The 15380-nt window shown below is 33.9% G+C and overlaps 1 protein-coding gene across 2 annotated transcripts in view; it reads left to right on the top strand.

Annotated features, from left to right (window-relative positions):
- The first annotated feature begins 3872 nt into the window (after positions 1 to 3872).
- Gdap2 (ganglioside induced differentiation associated protein 2) overlaps positions 3873 to 15380 on the top strand; it is a 31036-nt gene continuing 19528 nt past the window's right edge. Inside the window, exon 1 of one of the 2 annotated variants that reach the window (XM_083087557.1) lies at positions 3873 to 4257. The gene's annotated coding sequence lies outside the window, so the exon portion shown is untranslated. Of the gene's footprint in view, positions 4258 to 4681; positions 4698 to 15380 lie in introns of those variants that run through there. The other variant, XM_083087558.1, reaches the window with a different exon arrangement.

The following is a 15380-nucleotide window of genomic DNA, read 5'->3' as shown; positions in this document are numbered from 1 at the left end:
TTTAAGACCCTTTCAAATCTTCATACGGTACTCTGAGATGCACTCGGGAAAACGTTCCAACAATAGCACCGCACGTATTCTATATTTAGGTAGTTTTTAGAACTGTTCGTTATCATCATTGCTGTATACTTTTAAAAAGGAAGATCGAGAGACTTATTCTTTCACGTTTTATTCCTAATACTGTACACTCGATATCGTTGTATTAAATTGTTAAATAAAAAATAATGGCCAATTCTAATTTCTTTTGTTAGAATTCCATATATCACAAAACAGATCTTTGTATTCTTTTTTTTAGTTTTACCTTTTTTTATAAAAAAAGCTTCATCAAAATTGAAGTTTAATAAATAATAAATATGAGATATAAAAAATGTAAAGATGTATGTTAAAAGAAATAAACTATGTGCATAAAAATAATACATTACATTCATTTAACCTTTCGAGTGCTATAGATACATATATATCCCCTAAAAAAAACCTTATGAAGGTAAAAAAAATACGCCAAGTACATAAAAAAAAATCAAAAAATCTAAAAGAGTGATAAAAATAAAATATTTAAAAACTGATATGAGATCAATACTATTAGCTAAGTACAATAAATTATGTGATATTAATTCGTACTCGATACTAAATGAGTTAAGATTACTTTAATTCCTAAAGCATTTTTTATATGATGTATATAATTTAAAGAACATATTGCCGCTCAAAACCCAATAATAAATCCTATTCAAATAAATTTGTATAGACGCATAAGCATAATGAATAATTAATTAAGGATAATTATCTTCTGTTTTCTTAAAATTCTTCTTCTCTCCTTTATTCTGGGTTGTCATTATAATTTGGACATATTGTCTATCGATAGCCTTTTTACTTGATTCCTCTTCACAAATAGTAAGGCGCAATTTTGCTGCCAGTATGCACATTATGAGTGCGGCGCAATCATGCAGCCAGTATATGTAGTGCAATCATGCTGTTTATTATTACAAATAATTATCTTCTTTCTTCTTAAAATTCTTCTCTCTTTTATTCTCATTGTGACTATAATTTGGATATATAGTCTATTGATGACCTTTTTTTCCTTGATTCCTCTTCGTAGATAGTAAGGCGCAATATTGCTGCCAGTATGCATATTATGAATGCGGCGCAATCATGCAGCCAATATATATAACATCATGCGCTGCTATTCTTTTTTTGTCTTCATATTTCTTCATCCTATACATATGTACAGTTTTAATTATTATAATCATCTAACATGTAACACAGAATATAATAATAATAAACAATAATTACATTACTTATCACGCGACTTCAATATGCCTTGCGTTTTTCTAAGTATTTCTACAATCTTCCAAATATTTTGTATCTTTTTATTAATAATCTTTTTATTAATAAATGTATCACGAAAGAAAGAGAGAGAGAAAGAAAGAGACAGAGAGAAGTCATAATAATAATATTTAGATTTAAATATATAATAATAATTATAGTTATGCAGCAAATATATAAACTTCTGTATAGCTATATATAATTATAATTATATAGACAAATATATAAATTTATGTGTAATAAATACAGTTATGTAGAAAATTATACATATTTATAAATATAATACATATAAATTGTATACAATTATCCTTATATAAGTATATTATTTAAATAATAATTTATATATTTGCATAGCTACAATAATAAAAATAATACTGTAACATAATGCGAGACAGAATCTTCTACATAATCACATAATTATGATTATATAGTATTTCTGCAATTATAGAAGTTTATATATTTGTTGCATAGCCAAGAATAATTGCAGAAATATCATACCATCATAATCATATCATCATTTATAGCTTCGCAAAAGGTTTCTCTCACATTATGTTATATTATTGTTTTATTATTTATTAATAATAACTATTTTCCCGATCGTAATCAAATACAGATTAAATATTTAATTACATAATGTCTAATATTTTACATTTTATTGGAGATATATTTGTTTATAATGTAAACAATCCGGGCACGCCAAGTTTTCATAACTTATTTCGATTTAAAGACTGTGCGATTTAAAACTTGCGTAAAACTTTTTTTATAAATTATATACATTATATAAAAAGTGTTTTAAGAATTAAAAGAATCCTAATTCTCATTAAATATTTTAAAAATCAATTTTCTCTGAATAAATATAAAATGCGTTTTAATTTCTTAGGGAGAATTTATGTATAATATTTCTACTGTATAAAATTGATATTTCACGGCAAATATTATATCAAATTTACAAATTACTCTTAAGTACTTGGCTAATAGTAATTATTGATTTCATATTTAGTTTTGATATTTTATTTTTTAATATTTTTTTATGAAAATTATTTGTTGAGGTTTTGTTTTTTAGGAAAATGATTTTTTGAGAGAAAATTACTGTAAAAAATTATTTTTAAGGAATTTTTTTTATTAAAGATGCATACAAAGTAGGATATTTTTTTATGTACTTGGCGTATTTTTTTTACCTTTGTAAGGTTTTTTTTTAGAGTATGATATTGTTCAAAGAAAGTTATCGATCTAGACTATTAGACATATATGTGTTTGAATTTTTCGACTTATACTCTTGACAAAAATAAAAATTATCTAAATGTTTATTTATTATTAATATATTATATGTGTAATTATTAGTAGATTATATATGTTTATTATATATGTCAAATAATTAAAAATAATAAGTTAAATAATTAAAAAAATAGTTAAAATAAGTTAAATAATTAAAAAAATTTGTATATTTTTATATTGACAATTTGTATATTGACAATAAAGTATATTTAAAAAAAGAAACGTGATTTTATAAAAATAAACACCCTTACAATCTGTAATTCTTTTTTATCAAGATACAATATCGAATATTACTTTATCGATGGTAGGTCAATTCGATAGCGAATTGATTTACCGTAGATAAAATAGCACTCGTTAATATACATGGAGCCAAACTTCCTTTCGCTGATAAAAGATGCTGTCAAAGTATGCATGTATACATTCTTCTTCAATCTCGCAATCAATGGGCCTGTTCCTTTTAGCTGCACTGCTACACTAGTGCAATTAGTTAGAGTGAAAGAAAGTATGTTTGTCTCTTTCTAACTTATTGCACTAGTGTAGCAGTGCAGCTAAAAAGAACAGATCCAATATCTCAGGAACTTTTGCACAAACATTCAGTACTTTATCGGCAAATCATAGAAAAAGTTTCCGAGAAAAACAACAATATAAATCTAGGTAACACTTGCCAATTTATACGTCAAAAACGTCTGTTTTTTACGACATTTATATTCCGAACAATTGACGCGAAATAACAAATCTAAAGTAAATTAGATATAGTGAAACTTATAGATACGCATATATATTTTAACAATAAATATATATAATATGTAATATGTGTATATATGTGTGTGTGTGTGTGTGTGTGTGTGTGTGTGTGTGTGTGTGTGTGTGTGTATTTACATATATGAGTATGAATATATGTGTATGAGATATATAAAGATGTGCATATATATATATATTTTTTTTTTTTTTTCGCTAATTCTATAGCTTTCTGTGATTTATGTATTTTAATATTTATTATTAAATATATGTACATATCTACAAGTTTATATATGTAAAGAGTAAATATATTATATTAATATTAATAACATTAAATTGCAACATGACGTATTCCAAAAAAAAAATACGTACTCTCTTTTTCTCTCTTTCTTCCAGCAATGCACTCGCAATATCAAGATATCTAGACATTCACAAGCGGGAACATCCGTAAACGACGTCTAGTGTCGAACACCGCGCGCGCGCTGACGCGCGCCCTCCGGTGCCGCACTGCCGCCAGCCAGCTGTGTACCGATCGGCTCGGAGTAGACCCCGACAAGGCCGTCGTCGTCGCGCGCGCCGCGCGTCCGTCAGTCAGCATTCGCGCACGAATGTGACGGTACAGTCGGGTCGGTCGTCGTGGCGGGTTTTTACTCGGCGCCGCGCTCACGAGTCCGAGCTCGAGAGAGCAGAGCTGACGTTTCCGCGCGAAGCGAGAGAGGAAGGAGATCAAGCGGCTCCGTTCCTCTCCCTCTTTCTCTCTATTTCTCTCCGTCTTCTCCTTTCCTTCTTTCTATCTCGTCAGTCTACGGGGCCAGGTAGCCAGGTAGCTCGAAGGGCAGGGTACGTATCGCCGCGACGACAGGGACTGTGACCTGCTTCCGCGCTCTATCCTCGCTAGCAGTCCGACTGGCGGACGAACCGAAGGTGAGAACGACAAGGATCCTCTCGTGAAACGTGACGATCGTCTCTCGACGATCGGGCCAGCCGTTATGACGTATCGTCGCGTTCCGCAATTTTACGACGCAACAGTCTCCCGTGGGGAGAGCGGATATTTGACAGATCGCTTTCGGGTGTCCGCTCGAGAGTACGTACTCTCGAATCGCACGTTTAACCATCCCACGCGAGGGAACTCGCGTTCTCTCCAGTGAAGCATCATAGACAATTGTTACGGGGACGACACGTAACAATTGAATGATACCGAAATCGTTATTGTGATACGTGCGCGCCTGTCTTGGACGGTTAAGCGATTATCAGCACGTAAGACGATTACAAGATGTTGTTAAACAATAGGAGAGATCGCCGAGATAGATTATCCTCTTATTGCGCTGAATCTCGAGATACGTCAACTCCAAGTACAAATATGTGTACGTGTGCATGTATACATGCGTGTGTGTGTGTGTGTTGAAACAACATTCCTCATTTTTTTTTTATTATTCATCCAACGCAATCTCGGGGAATGCAGGAATGAAAATTGCGCGCGTCTTGCGCGACTCTATATACCTACTTTTGCTCCGTGCGAAAGACTCGACGAACTAAACTAGATTATTCTAAGAAATTAAAAAAAAAGGCCTATGTAGATCCGCATTCCCCCTCCCTCCCCTCGCAAAGAAGGGCAGGACGCAGCAGCAGTAACGCGAGAGTTTCCACCTACAAAGAAAGAGAGAGAAAGAGAGAGTTACTAGGAGTAGGGGGAGAATCGAGGCTTTGTTTAACGGCTTTCGAGCAGCCGGAGCGCCTGTTCGTTACGGAAGGTCGAGAAGTCGATGCTCATCATCGACTGGTCGAGCGGCAACGCGGTGCGCGGCGACCTTGATCGCGCACATCGCACGGTGTGCCACCGGTGTAGAGGTATACGCACGTCCCGCGCGCGTCGACGTCGATAATTCGCGAGCGTACATTCTCTCTCTGTCCCGCGTGTCTCGCACACACAGCACACACTCGATACTCTTGCATTCCTGCCATTGTGACCCGAGGGGAAAAGAGAGACAGACGATCTCTTCTCTTCCATTGATTGGTTAAGAATTTTACGCATTTTTCGATTTTATTTGTATATGATAAGGAAAAGGACGAAGGAAGGGACAAAATCTCACTCTGTTCTTCGCATTTTACGTCATCCACGAATTGTTGTTCGTTCGAAACTTGAAAATAGTCGTGAAAAAAGAAAGAAATTCATCTGTCAAATGCAATCTAACTCTCCATCTGCAATAGAATTGAAAATAATATTCGATGTTTTGCAATTGTGTCAAAGATCTCTTAGCTATCATGATTACAACGTTCTAGTGTTTTTTAACAAAAAACAAATATTAAATAAGTAAATATTACATAGCAATTAATACTTAACGTAGATGTGACAAAATTTAATTATTTCTCAAATTGATCTTCATTTTTACATCAATGAAAAATGAAGAACGTTGAAAAAAAATGTGACGAATAAAATTGTCAATCCAAACGTCCGATAATCTTACACTTAGTTGTGTTGATTCCTTTTCGCCAGATTTCTTTGTATTTTGTAATTTTAAAATGTAAAGCAATATCCATCAAATATATAATTGAATTCAGATCAATTTTTCAGGTTGAACGTTCGAATCATAATTTATTGCTTCGAGTGTTTAAATCACGGTCTCTTCAATCCGAAATAATTTCCCGCTCGTGAGAATTATTAGTCGGACGCTTTAAGCCGCTTTAAATCACGCACGATCGATGTTCGTTTTGCTGCGAACTATCGATGGGTCGCGCTACGCGTCATATCTATCGCGATGGAGGTCGCGTATTGATAATGTAGGTCATGCATTTTCGGGCTTGCACATTTGACATCCGAACGTCGATTGGTTCGCGCGTGGACCAATTCAGCCATTATTGTTCCACCGAGAATCGAGAGAGAGCCAATGTTCTCGGACAGTTGGAGGAATTTTTAAACGAGATGATTGTCAGTTTGATTGACAATTCGATTAATCTTACACTATACGAGAGAAGCAATTGCCCCTTGGAATTCTCGCAAACGTATTGACGCTAAATACAGCGTAAATTTCCTCGTCGACGTTTGCGAGAGAAAATGCACAACCTTCTTAAATCGAATGCTGAAAAAAAATCTGTCGGAGATCTCGGTGAAAGCTTCTATTTTCTCGACGATTAAAGTTCGACATGAAAACATATCAGCGATAATCGTGAACCATCCCCGGTCAATACGAGCGTCTAAAAAACATCATAAAATCAAATGTCTTTCGGATACTCGTATCGTCATCTGGAATGAGGACGTGAAACGATCATCTATACGCCGATATTTTTTACGCGAATTTATTACGATTATATTTTACATCAAGTATTTCATTAAAATTCGATATCCGACCGCTAATAGCGATCGTCCAATTTAGGTCATTCGTTCGTTCGTGCAATTGCTGATCGTTGCAACGATTTTCTTTGATAATGTGCTTGAGGAATTGTACGTATTTTGAGCACTTGGAAATAATAGGACACTCGCTTTTCATTACATCGCCTCCATCGCTTGTGTTTCGCATTCGTGTAAGATACTTTTACGACTCGATTGATTCGTTCTATCAAGTTATTGTTCTTTTACATCGTTTTTAGTATGTGTAGTATGATCCCGACTTGTTACTTTAAAAGTCCTACGCTTTGTGTTATATTGTGCTATCAGGTGCTTCGCGAAATGTTTATGAAACTTATTTCAAGGTCGGATAAACAACAATCGATTTATCAAGTATAAAGCAGGAGATAATTACATATCTGATGAATTATAATTAAAAATACAATATTTGCAGCATTTTGTAATATTTGAGACATCAAGTTATGATGTAAATTTTCGTTTTGATTCATCGATATTGCAAGGAAATTAATACTTTCAAAAAATATTAATAAAATAATCAGATTTACATTAACATAAATAATAATATATGCTATAAATTTGAGAAAAATAACTATTTTCTGGCAAGTACTACTGAGAGAGAGAGATTTCGTATTATATTCATTTTCATTCTCCCTATGAAATACTCTCAGGTTATCAGCTGAACTTTGCGTGTCAATAATGATAATTATATATCAATGAAAGATAGATACTCCTACGCATTATAAGCATAATTTAAAATATACTTTACAACGCCTTGATATTAATCATCCTTATTTAACGCGATGAAACTGTTATAAATAAAAAAAAGTTTTTACAACACAACACAGCTATATTATATTATTACACATAATTATATGTGTGCTTATTAATTCATTAATCGCGTTGATTAATTTGCATTATTAGTGTATCTATTATATCGAGAAGCCTGGTTAAAATTATTGTCCATAGAAAGTCTATTAATCTTTGGTGATGATATCTAATAATTCAACCGTTCCTTAATTAGCATGATTTCCGTTGTGACGACACTTCTCGTAGGCGGTGCACGAGCGTAGGTAGATACTTTACGAGACAATGCAGGACACGTTTCACAAGGATTCGCTCACATTCCACTTATCACTGTCTTTGCAGTACCGAGGATCTGAAATGCATATATAGACAGATTAATTTCAAAGCAACGACTTAAAGTAAACAACGAAATTATTAAATTGACGATTAGAAGTAAGAAGAATCGGGTCTTTTTCGAGTTGACTACAATCAATACTGGAATGTTTGATTAGAATTTTCATATGGTAATAGTTTCCTTCATTGTAACCATATCGAGTTTGATGTTGGAGGCGGAAAATAATGTAAACCAGTTCCTTATACGTCGAAAAGTTTTTAATAGCTTTTGCATACGTTTTATTATTTAACAAATTCAATTGTATTAATTCTATTCAATTTATATTAATTCTATATATTTTTAAGATAACACAGGTCTACAAAAAATGGGGTCATGATTGTTGTTGGGCAGCTGGGGGTCATTTCCGAAGTAATTTTCTGCGTAGAATCCGAATCCGAGGTCAGAATTGGCCCATCACGTCAGGATTTTGAGATATTTGAGGTTATATACTCGAAAAATGGCTTTTTGGGCTACTTTTGAGGTTATGTACAGGACGCACAAAATTTTTTAGCTCTATTCTTCTAATTGCTCATTTAGTACTATTTCCCTTCAAAATGAGCTGTCGAACGGTCATCTACGATTTTTCCTTGCAAAGTTACGGCCATTTTAAGATGACATGATGAATTCCAAACCCTGCGCCGTTATAGCCCAACAACCTCATGAGCATTCACATTAAACCTGTAAACTTTGAACTATAAACCCGAAAACCTGGACTGAAAACTGTATATATGGGTTTTTGGGGTCGCTGATTACGAATCTGATCTCAGATCGACCCCAAACCTATTATAATAGGTCCTGTACATAACCTCAAAAGTAGCCCAAAAAGCCATTTTTCGAGTATATAACCTCAAATATCTCAAAATCCTGACGTGATGGGTCAATTCTGACTTCGGATTCGGATTCTATGCAGAAAATTACTTCGGAAATTACCCCCAGCTGCCCAACAACAAAACCTTGTAGACCTGTGTAATTTATCATTATAAAAATCTTTGATATTATATACAGAAAATCTACTTTACCGAATAACAAAATTAATTTATTTCATTATGTAACAAGAGAAAGAAAATTATATTTTTCATTCATCAATCATATGGCTATGGTGGAAAATTACAAGTTTCTTAAAAACAATAATTTCCTGCACAATTTTAGTCATTCCAGGGAACGCAATTGACGTAATTCGTCACGCAATTGACATTGATTTGTAAATGATTTGTAAATGATTTTCGACGTAATCACAGCCGAGTCTCAGAAACTAACTCCGTTGAATGACGTAATATACTAAATACATCATTGTACAAGTACGTTATATATCGAATCTTACGTCACATGGTACACATCGCTTTCTGTCATTATATGTCTGCTTCGATAGCTTCGAACCAAGAATATCTCTCTGAAATGTCAGCGAGGATGAAATTCCTGATTTCAGCGCGAACGTAAATTCTCACCTAAGTGAGATTCGAAGTAATCAGAATCTCGGGATTCCAACGAAAGATGGAATATGAACAATCCAAGTGAAAACAATTCGAGTTTGCACGAGTGAATTCGGAATTCGTATCCAAGGTAAAAGATCGATACTTCGCTAATATTTCACAATTATCGATTCGATCATATCACATTTTCCCTTGCATATGCCTGACGGTGTTTAATGAAGGCAGAAAACGTTGCGAATATTTACTTTGCGTCATTTACTGAGTCATTGTTGACGGTGGACTTGTGATCCATGCGTCCAAAGTCGTATGTAATTATGGACATGTTGAATTTCATATCAGTTTCACTGCGTAACGAGCAAGTTAAAAGCACGATGGTGATACATGAACGTGGAATAATTGATATACAATGAACATTTTTTTCCTGATAAAAATATCCGTGAACGTGGAATAATCGGTATACAACGGGCATTTTTTCCTTATAAAAATATCCACAGTTTCTGAATTATAAACGATCGAAAATTCAAGAATTCGTTATTAAAATTACAGTTGTTAGTTCTGCAACATCCTGTACATTCGCGAGTTGAAAACGCACTTTATTCAAAAATACACCGAAAAATTAAAAACAGAGATAAAGAAAACGCGCACACACAGTTTAGAAGCGGCAATTTACAGCGAAGATTAATTACAACGGAGATCTCTTAATGTAAGAAGCTTTATCGATGGGACATTATTATCGTGAACAATGAAATGTATACCCGGTATACCCTTTTATCAATGTGTAAACCAAGGAAAATCAGATAAACGTGTTATCACGAGCCGGATCTGCCGTTCCCTCGAAAGAGAACCGGAGAGCAGACGAACTATTAGTGAACTCGAAATAGTGATGAATTCCAACGGATATACCTATTGTTTCTATGGATTTATTATCTCGATTAAGACCCTCATTACGTATACGTATTTACTGGATTTATGGCATCGAAAAATTATCTAAATTTTTTCTTTGTACTGTACCCTAACAGTACATGATATCATTCGAATATTCTATACTCATACTGTAAATATACGTTACAGATGTAATATACTGAGAATAATCCCATAACATCTCTTGTTGTATATTATTTTTCATATATTCTCAGAATATACTTTGCATATCTCGTATTAATATATTCTTTCTCGTATATTTTCAGGATATTCTATAATATTGCATGTGTTTCCTCATTTTGCCGCTACGCGTGCCACCAAACTCGTACTTAATTTTCGGTAAAATGGATATAAAGGACTGGTACTAACTTGAGTTCCAAAGTTTCTTCTCTTTTCTTTTTAGTCAGTTTAATTTATAATAAACTGACTTAATTTAAAATTTTTCATTTGTTTAGTAGTTTAGTTGTTCTGGATTCCTTGTTGGGATTCAGAATACTAAAAAGATTATTTAAAATTAAAATGAGAAATAGTGTGTCCGTTTACTGCATTAAAAGTATTTCTATTACATATATGAATTATATTACAAGATATTTTCAGTATTGACTATTAACCAAAATAGGCGGACATTAGGGCATTCTTAATATATACTTAGTATATCATAGTATGTATCTCGAATGTTCTGAGAATATATGCATTGTACTTTTGCGATATTCTTCGAACATTCTCAGTATCTACATGTGCTTAGGATACATTTATTTTTTTTTCACTTTCGCAATCGATAAAATATATTTGTGACGTGTGTTGAAGATATTCTTTCTTTTTACCTTTGTAATTTATTTTTTGTAATATTAATTAGTAGATTAGTATATTTATATCTTAATTAAGATAGATAAATCTTAATTAACTGTGATAAGATATATATTTTTGTTGAAAATGTTTATAGGACACGTATAAATTGAATTATACATTCGTTAAAGGAATATATTCGTTAAAACTGATTTATTTCAAGTGCAAGGAAGAGAAATTCGCAAAATTCAAGCATCCGACTTATCATAATATAATTGCAATGAAATGTCGATAATTTTAATTACTTAATATTTTCCAGTGAGCTGACCGAATGTACGCGTTGTACGATCACTCGCGGTTTAAACAATCACGAAGGCGCTACCTACGTGCCTTTGTGAAAACAAGCCATGTCGATTACGTCGATATCCGTCAATTTATATCAGATTTTTTTTCCCCTGAACTTTTCACTTCGCTGGCAGTTATGCGCGCACAAAGAGGATTCGTTCGGAAGCCCCTCGTGTCACATAGAATATGTAACGTCGAACGGAACGGCTTCGGCCCGTGTACTCGTCCGAGATGTCGATTGTCCGACAAGATTGAAGCCCGTGTGTGTCGCGTCCGTTATTTTATTAAGCCATCTCGCGATAACTCTCGCGAGGCAGCGATTTCGTCGCAAGCTCGATTCGAGTCGGGACGATTGATTATGTACGATGTGTAGTTTGGATCTATTTTTAAAGTTGAATTTATCGAGCGGCTTTGACCCTTCATCCTCAGGCAGTGCTATCGGCCGGCTGCAAAGTTTATTAGACGTAGGGTCGTTAAACGCATACTTTCCGTTGATGGTCGCCTCCGTAACTTTGCAACTTTACGCATATCGTCGCCCCGGAGCGATACGGGGATATTTTTAATCGAATAGCGATGAGATAATATCGATAATATCGGCGTCAATCTGTTCGCGAACTGTCCTGGTATACTATAGTTTCCACTAATTGTGATAACATTAATTTACATTAGTGTTAAATAATAATATGAGAATAATATAGCTTGATACTACCAGTAATGGCAGGGAAAGCAAGCACGGGTATCGATTGATTGGTCAACCATGTATGCGCGAGGCTGTTTATAGTTAAATAAGAAAAGTGATGTATAGCCGGTGTATTACGTAAATAGTAAGTAAACTAACCGTGGAGTTGAGCCACTCATATTATTCTCAATGTGGTTACACATACGCTGGCTACCCGGGAAAAAAAAGTCCATATAAAATTGGCCATATATGGATTTTGTCAATATCTAATTATGTTTTGCCAAATATAGTCATATATGATATCATATATGAATAAATATTATCAGATCTGAAAATTAAGTACCACTAAGAGTACACTGAAAAAATTGTATTCTTAACTTAAAAATATGCCACTTATCTTTAGAATATATACCACTAAAATAGGCGCCAAGAGGATCCTCTTAAGTTAAGAGGAAAATCTTCTAAAGAGATATTCTTAATATACAGAAAAAAATATTTCTTTGGATTTAATAAATTTTGTTGAAGTCAAATAAATTTAATTATTGGTCTAAAAGTTTTTTTCCGCCTAATTTCAAATAATCTGTTTAATATTCTGAATCCCAACAAGGAATCCAGGTTATTAAATAAATTATTTTAAATTCAGTTTGAAATTAAACTGATAAACAGTGATGTCAGAAAGAGGATGCGGCTCACGTGCACACAGAGAACCTGTGTGTGAGCAGCGTCCTCTCTTTCGCACCACTGCTAAGGGAAAAAAATATACTTTAGATCTTACGTTAATACAAGTCTTTTATATACATTTCATGATAAATATTGAATACGAGAAAAATTAAGAGTGGAGTCGCCGCGTAGCGGCAAATGAAGAAACATGTCGCGCACACGAAAATCGAGTTGCGGCGTAGAAGTCACAAATTAAGAATTATATTCTTATTCATTAAGAATATATTCTTATTTATTAAGAATATTTATTAAGAGGACTTATAAAGAGGACTTTTAATTAATTAAATATATAATGCAAGATATAATTTTTAGGAAAAATTATATTTGTCTATATAAAAAAAGGTAAAATCATATATAATATTAAATGATTATATATAATATATAATATAATGATCATATATGATTTATATCAAAGCATACATGAAACTAATCTTTGCTTTGGTTTTATACATGCTTAGATATGATATCAATATCTGACTATTGGCCATTTCTACCAACACCGCTTAACTTTAATCTTAGCTTAACTCATTCTTTGTCTCTTTCTAAAGGAACAGTTAGAAGGAAACAAAGAGTGAGTTAAGCTAAGATTAAAGTTAAACAACGTTGGTAGAAACAGGCATATGTCTGATTGTACAAAATGACGTGAGTTATCTAATATCACTTTTTATGATTAGAAATGGTCAGAGATGGACATTATATCTAAGCATATACAAAAACGTATGCTCTGATAAAATCATATGTGATATTATATATAATTATATAAGATTGTATATAATTTTACTTTTTTTTATATAAATAGACATGGACTTTTTTTTCCCGGGATAACTAACTATCGTATGTTTATTAATCTTTTCTAAAGTCGATCAATTTCTCGTCGACTCACGTCGAGCAGTGTTCGTTAAATTTCAATCATTAACTCATCGTCGAGGATAAGAATCGAAATGTCAATATCAATCGCAAATCGTGTACTTTATTTCCATACACGTTCATAGAACGGCAAATTGATATCTTTGCTAAATATAGATATTCTCTCACCAAGGATTTTAATCATGGATATTTTTATCTCTAAAACACCTTCATGTATCAACTTTTTCTCTTATATTTATATACATTCGAATCAATTTAAATTATATCTGGAATCGCTCAAATAATGCAAGGATTCCGAGGTGACTCGATTTCTTGAAACCAGTTTTATTTCCTAAACGTCTCATGATATCTATATTATTTTATCGTATTCCGGATATAAATAAGAACGATGAATCTTTTTTTCCCTTTGTATCGCGATTTGGGGATTTCTCTTTACTTTATCATGTCGCGAGCAAGTGCAAATTATTCTGATAATGGAGGTCGACGATCCTAATGGGTTTGCCAGAACGTAAGATCCGCCTGAGGCTAGACGGCGCCAGTCTTCCGGCTCCTCGCCAGGATTATCGGCGATATATCCAGCTATCTTGACACGTGTGTGCATAGTTCCAAATAATTCGATCACTAAAACGAGAGCAATAAAAGCCAAAACGTAATAAAGCGTAAGAGAAGAGTGATAAATGAAGAATTAAATTTACGATAAATATAGAAGATAATCGAATTACATCTCATAGAATGCGAGTACCACGTACATTATGAATGTATATGTTTTCTTGTCTCTTACATTTTATACTTTTAACAGATAACTAGATAAAAAAAATGAGATAACATTCCAGAAACGATATAATATCGATTTTTCTTATCTTACATAAAATCGTAACATAAGTATATGAACGTTATTGCCCGATACAAATGCGCATGTCTGTCCTTGTTTCCTGCATATTATATTTCGAACAGATAACGATAAAAAAACGAGAACATCTTCCAGAAATAACGTTCGCTCGAAAAATCGATTTTTTTTTTCAACTTACGTAAAAGTGTAATGTATGTAAATATGTATGGGGGGGGGGGGGGGGGTATTGCTCGATACACAAAAGTTTCTATTCAACAACGGCACATAATCGCAATTGCAAGCGATTACCCGAAAGTAAGCTTGTTTTCGAATCGCTCGCGTTTGAGAATCACGTCCTTGGTCGAGTATAGCTCTCTCCTTGATTGCGATGCGCGGCCCACATTTTTATCGATGGAACCGTTTTATTTTTAGGAATTCGCGACAAAATACCGAGACGAAAGCGGTGCTTTCGTTATGCAAATCGAACGAGCGCGATTCTGTCCCCCCGGTTCTCATGCAGTACTTATATAAATCGCTACTTTTATTATAGAATGCTCTGACGTAATTATCGATACAATCTCTGCAGTTGACGCATCAATGGACTAGCTTGAATGAACTTCGACTCTGAGGACGAGAGAGAGAGAGAGAGAGAGAGAGAGAGGGGGAGAGGGGAGCGGGAGGGGGAGAGAGAGAGAGAGAGAGAGAGAGATATGCTCTTGTGGAAAAACCCGTTTCGAGAGATAAATAAATTTAGAAAACGATTTATTATTCAACTCTCTTTTTTACTTGGAACGCGCGTTTTATTCGTGAAACGTAGCCCCTACATTTGATAACTGGTTGTTGCATCAAGTCAGCTGGACGAATGTCGCACGTCCCCTTTCCGGGTCAATGACCGCGTTGCATATGACGCACGTCAGGCAGAAATGGTAGAGAGAGAAAGAGAGAGAGAG

This window comes from Camponotus vicinus, unplaced genomic scaffold (assembly GCF_025532165.1).
Source record: "Camponotus vicinus isolate PSW18456_S1 unplaced genomic scaffold, iyCamVici1.0 SCAF_13, whole genome shotgun sequence".
Taxonomy (NCBI): Eukaryota; Metazoa; Arthropoda; class Insecta; order Hymenoptera; family Formicidae; genus Camponotus; species Camponotus vicinus.
Note: the sequence above shows the minus strand (reverse complement) of the source record. Positions and strands in the feature narration are given on the sequence as shown.